Source organism: Mus caroli, chromosome 10, assembly GCF_900094665.2.
Source record: "Mus caroli chromosome 10, CAROLI_EIJ_v1.1, whole genome shotgun sequence".
In the NCBI taxonomy this organism is placed as follows: domain Eukaryota; kingdom Metazoa; phylum Chordata; class Mammalia; order Rodentia; family Muridae; genus Mus; species Mus caroli.
This window is the reverse complement of record NC_034579.1, coordinates 43,888,025-43,894,136: the sequence shown is the minus strand read 5'-3', so window position 1 is coordinate 43,894,136 and position 6,112 is coordinate 43,888,025. Positions and strand designations below refer to the sequence as shown.

General features: G+C 32.8%; 1 non-coding gene across 1 annotated transcript; it reads left to right on the top strand.

Annotated features, from left to right (window-relative positions):
- The first annotated feature begins 2,247 nt into the window (after positions 1–2,247).
- LOC115032271 lies at positions 2,248–2,382 on the top strand. The gene has a single exon (XR_003837911.1). It is a non-coding gene; the product is annotated as a U4 spliceosomal RNA (small nuclear RNA).
- The last annotated feature ends 3,730 nt before the right edge of the window (positions 2,383–6,112 follow it).

Below are 6,112 nucleotides of genomic sequence, written 5' to 3'. Positions count from 1 at the left end.
ACTACCTCAACAGAGGAATGGATACAGAAAATGTGATACATTTACAAAATGAATTAGTACTCAGCTATTAAAAACAATGAATTTATGAAATTCTTAGGCAAATGGATGGATCTGGAGGGTATCATCCTGAGTGAGGTAACCCAATCACAAAAGAACTCACATGATATGCACTCACTGATAAGTGGATATTAGTACTCCCTGAGCTCTTGTCTCTAGCTGCATATGTAGCAGAAGATGGCCTAATCAGCCATCATTGGGAGGAGGGGCCCTTGGTCTGGTGAAGATTATATGCCCCAGTACAGGGGAATACCAGGGCCAGAAAGTGAGAGTGGGTGGGTTGGAGAGCAGGGTTGGTGGAGGGTATAAGGGACTTTTTGGATACCATTTGAATTGTAAATGAAGAAAATATCTAATAACAATTTGGAAAAAACCTAATTACCATTTAAAAAAATCAATCAATCAAACAAACAATCAAACAAAACAAAAATAAAAGCCTGAAAACTAGATGGTTATGGTAGAGAATTAGACCAGCTTTTTAAAAAACTGTTACTGTCAATACTTCTCAGATTATAACACAAAATAGAAAAAGGAGCTTTGCACTATTTTATGAAGTCAAAATTATTATGATATACAAACATTATAAAAACATAGACACAAATATACTCATGAAAATACCACCAAAGCAGATTTAGAAAGAAAAAAAGAAAAAAAAAAAAAAAGAAAAGTGAACAAGATACAAACACCAAAGAGATCATGTACCATGGTCAGGTAGGCCTCAATGCAGAGATACAGTGATGATTCAGTGTAAAAACAAAAACAAAAACAAAAACAAAAACAAAAACAAAAAACAAAACAAAACAAAAAAGCAATAAATGTCATTCACCAGAGAAATGAAATGAATAAAAAAAATCAACATGATGATATCATTAGGAGCAGAAAAGGATTTTGACAGAAACCCAAATGAGTTCAAATTATTCCATGAAATAGAAACAGAAGAAATATTGCCAAAGTCATTTTGTAAGGCCACAACCATCCTGATATCTAAATCATACAAGTATCATCAGCATAAGACAAATTTGTCTCATGAATATTGATGCTAAAATAATCAATAAAATACAAAACAAATCTAAAAACTCCTCTACAAATTATCTAGCATGATCAATCAGACTTCACCCCAAAAATTTATGGATATTTCAGTATAAGAAAATATATCAATGTAATCCACCTCATAAACAAACTGAAACAGAACAAAACAAAACAAAACAAAACCCCACATGATTATCTCATTAAATGTTAAAAAAACAACCAAACAAACAAAAATAACAACCTCTTTGGCAAATCCAACAATCTTTCATTTTAAATGTCTTGAAGAGATTAAAGGGTACACAAACATAAGGGCCATATACAGCAAGACAACTGGCAACATCAAATTAAATCAGTGAAATTCAAAATAATACCAACAACATTAAGGCCAAGACAAGTTTATCCTCCCTTTGCATATATTCAGTATAGTCACTTAACTAAGGCAGTAAGACAACTAAAGAAAATCAAGTGATACAAATTAGGAAGTTGTCTAAGTAATGCTATTTGCAAATGCCATGAGAGTAAACATAAGTTAGCCCAAAATTTCTATCAAGGAACATCTACATTGGTAAACACTTTAAGTAAAGTGGCTGGATACAAAACTAACATAAAAAACCTTAATAACTCTTCTATATGCAAATGATAAATGGGGTGAAAAAGAGGTCAGAAAACTAATACCCTTTACATGGGCCACGATTAATATGAAATGTCTTAGTGTAACTCCAAATAATCAAGACCTGTGTAACAAGAACTTCAACACATGAAAGAATATTGAAAGATCTCTCATGCTCATGGAATGGTGAGATTAACATAGTAAAACTGGTTATCTTACCAACATCAATCTGCAGATTCAACAAAATTTCCATCAAAATTTCAACACAATTCTTTACAGATCTTGAAAGAACAATGGAATTGTCCTCCATTCATATGAAAAAAGCAAACAAAAAGCCAGGGAAGCTAAAAATATACTATAACATACAAAAACTTCTGGAAGTCTTATCATACATGATTTTAATCTATACTACAGACCAATAGTGAGAAAAATTACATGGGAGTGGAGTAAAAACTTACTGGTTAAATAATAGAATCAAATTGATGAACCTATAGTAAATTCACACACCTATTGATATTTGATTTTTGAAAAAAACAAAAAACAAAAAACAAAGCTTTGAGCAGTGGTAGTATTGTAGCCAATGAAGTTTATCTGAGGTACAGTTATTGCTAATTGAAAAATAAATCAAACTATACAATGGACAAAAAGAAAGCATCTTCAACAAGTGGTGGTATTCTAAATTGAGAATTACATGTATAAGAATGCAAATAGATACATGTCTATTAGCTTGTACAAAGCTGAAGACCAAGTGGATCAAAGACATCAAAATAAAAGCAGATACACTAAATCTAATAGAAGAGAAAGTGGGGATAGTCTTTATCATATTTTATCAGGTTGGAGGGTAAGGGAAGCAGAGAATACTAGGAGAGAGAACTACAATTGGGAGGTGGAATGAGTCATCTCTGGGATGAGCTCAAAAACTAGGGCAATGGAAAATCTTAGAAACATATGACTTTGATAAGACTCCTAGCAATGAAGGATGTGGAGCCTAAACCAGCCTTCTCCTATAACTATGCAAGACTTCCAGTGGAAGGATTATGACACTATCCCAGACACAAAACCTTGAACCCACAAATGAGCCTGTCTACAAGATGTGCATGAATAAAGGATGGAGTATGTGAGGGAAGGGCCTACCAATGACTTGTCAAGCATCACATCCATTCTAATAAAGGGAGTACACCCTGATATAATTAATGATATTTTGCTTTACTTTTAGACAGGAGCTTAGCATAACTGTCTTCAGAAATGCTTCACCCAGCATGTGATGGAAATGGATGCAAAGACCCACAACCAAACATTAAGTGGACCTTGAGGAATCCAGTGGAAAGGGAGATGAAGGACTCAATGATCAACAGGGATCAAGCACAACGTAAAAACAGTATAGAATCAAATAACCTGGGCTCTTAATTGCCTACAGAAACTGAACTGCCAGCCAGAAAACATGCATGGGAATGACCTAGGACCTCTATACACATGTTAGAGTTGTACATTTGAGTCTTCATGTGGGATTCCTAAAGTGGGAGCAGGAGCTGTCTCTAATTACATTGCTTGCCTTTAGATCCTGTATCCCTAACTGGGCTGCCTTATATATACTCAATAGACTAAGATGTTGTTTGTCTTACTGCAACATGATATGTTGAGACTGGTTGATACTAATAGGAGGTCTTTCCTTAGGAGAAGAGGAAGTGGGGTGTATGGGTGGAAAGAATACATGAGAGGGAGGCACTTGGAGGACATGAGGAAGGGAAAGCTGTGATAGGTTGGTAAAATAAATAAATCACTTAATAATAAAAAGAATACATAAAAATTCTTTTGTGCAATTTCATTTTAATTTCCTGTGTTGTATTGTTGCTTTGTATTTTGTTTCTGGTTTTCTATTTCTTTTTGTTTTGTCTTTTGAGATTTGTTCTCACAGATCCTAAACTAGCATTAAAATTGCCTGATAATTAGTATCCTTCAATGTGTGTGATCTTGGTAATTTCTAGAATTGTGTGCCATCACATATAGATTTAATTTCAGTTTATAGAGTAACCTTTGTATTGATTTCCATCATGGCCATCATTTTTTATATTATACATGTACACATTCACACACACAAATACATACATATTATATATATATTTGTGTTTGAAAAGAGTATAGAGACCAAGAAAGGGGGAGAGAGATGATAAATACATACTTAAAATCAAAGTAATTCACATGTGTACGTGAAATATCATAGTGTAACCCATTGTAATGTACAATCTATGTATATTAATAAAATTATCAATGCATGAAAGAGAAAAAAAATATATATATAGGGCTGTGATGCCATGAACCATGGTCACCTCCTGTAGAGAATTTCCCAAGTACCTTGGCTAGGCAACTTTAGAACAAAAGCTCTTTTATGTAATATCTATATTCCTGCATATTATATACTATTCTCTATATCTCTACTCATATATTAAAAAGTTTAACTATGATTAGGAAACTTGTACTATTTAAAGCAATGGTTTCATAAGCCCTATAATAAAGGAGGCAAATGAAATAATTATTCATTAAATCATTGAAGTTATCAAAGGAACCAGAGCTGTGTCCTCATATTGTCATCAATCCTACTGTCAGATTAGTAAAGGAAAGGCTGTTACTAATCAAGAGGAGATTTTGTTGGGCCTCCCTCTGAGCAGAAGTAAAAGAAACTGTCAAAACTATTGGGAAGCAGTGTGCAACTGAATTTTGATCACAAATGCTACTTTTATCTTATTCAAAGGGTTGAGGGTACCCTCTTATACATTGTTGTTTAGAACTATAAACCATATACATATATAATATATATACCATATATTATATTATATTATATTATATTATATTATATATGTCTTCAAAATTCTAAGGATTAGCCTATTATATAAATTCTAGTAACAAGCAACTTAAAATTTACAAGTTTTTTTAAAAAAGAAGTCAAAAATTATTTCATTTATAATGCACAGAATGTTCAAAGTACTATGCTTTGTAGAACGATTAAATCAGGATAATTTGAAGTCATTATTATGTGTGAGGATAAAACACCCATTCTCATTTCATTTTTAAAGAATGTAATAATGCATCAGTGGCAGTTACCATATCGTGTTACAGGTTTTTTGAGTTTATTTTCTTATTTTTCTCTTCATTGATAATACATTCTTCTTTCATACAATATATCCCAACCAGTATTTTCCCTCCCTCCAATCTTTCTAGCTTACTCCCACCTCCTTTTATCCCCATATCCGTTCACCCTCTGTTTCTTCTATAGAAAACAGCTAGTCCCCAAGAGAGGACAACAGACCAACTCATCTCCAACATGTTCTTTATCAAAAGCGTGGTAAGAAAGTCATTCCTGTGGGATAATATTTTAAACAGAAATACTAGAGAACTCTCCTGAGTGTTTGAAAATATGAGCATGGAATATTTTAAAACCCAATTAAAAATTGTCAAACCTTAACAACTTATCTTGATGCATGTGGTGGTACTATTTTAAAATTCTTTACCTACCTATGTATTATTACCTTAGAATGGTGTCTTAGACAATTTCACCTTAATTATTGTATTTATTTCAATTTTACAGGCTACTAAAGTGAGTGCCTTACACTTTCAGTGAGTTATGTTAATATGACAGATACTACCATCTGTCATAATTTTTGCACTTTACTTTCAAATGTACAGTGCTAATAATAGTTTTAATCATTCAATTTTAAGCAAAATATATTTTAGGCAGTTAGCTTATATAGAAAAAAAGAACAAGTGAAGTAAGTTGCCAGGAATATGTCTTTCAGTTGCAATGATTGCTATTTATAATTAAGTATAATATTAATCTAATACCTGTAATTAGATTCTAATTAAAATTTTATCCTCTAAACTAGAAATTTCACAGCTTAGGTTTAGAAAATTCATCTGTATAAATTGTCTCCTTGATTAAGAGGACTAACCTACCATATCCCTGAGAAGAAATGCATGAGAAAACCCAAAACCTTTAAATACCTATGATGGAACCAGATAAACATGTGACTAGAGATCTCAAAAAGTTGCTAGAGTATGTAGGATATTTTCTTTACCCAGAAATGAGACCATATAATTCTACTGTCTAATTCTGTGATCAAAAGTTCACAGCCAACATTTTTTTCCAGTTCTAAGGATATAAACTAGACCTCTTCCACGCTGTGGTTCATTCCCCAGTAATAAGAGATCAATTCCTGATCTCCCTTCCCCCCCCCCCCGCCCCCTCGTATTTCTCTTTCATAAAATTGAATGAGGTGTATCAAAATGTACTACTGTTCTGAGTGCTTCCTGTTTGTTTTGCAACCTGATTTTAAGCATGTGGGTGACATGGCTCTCAGGAAATACGAAATTGATGTTAGAATTACATTTATCATTTCCCCCTTGGTTTTTTTTTTTTTTTTT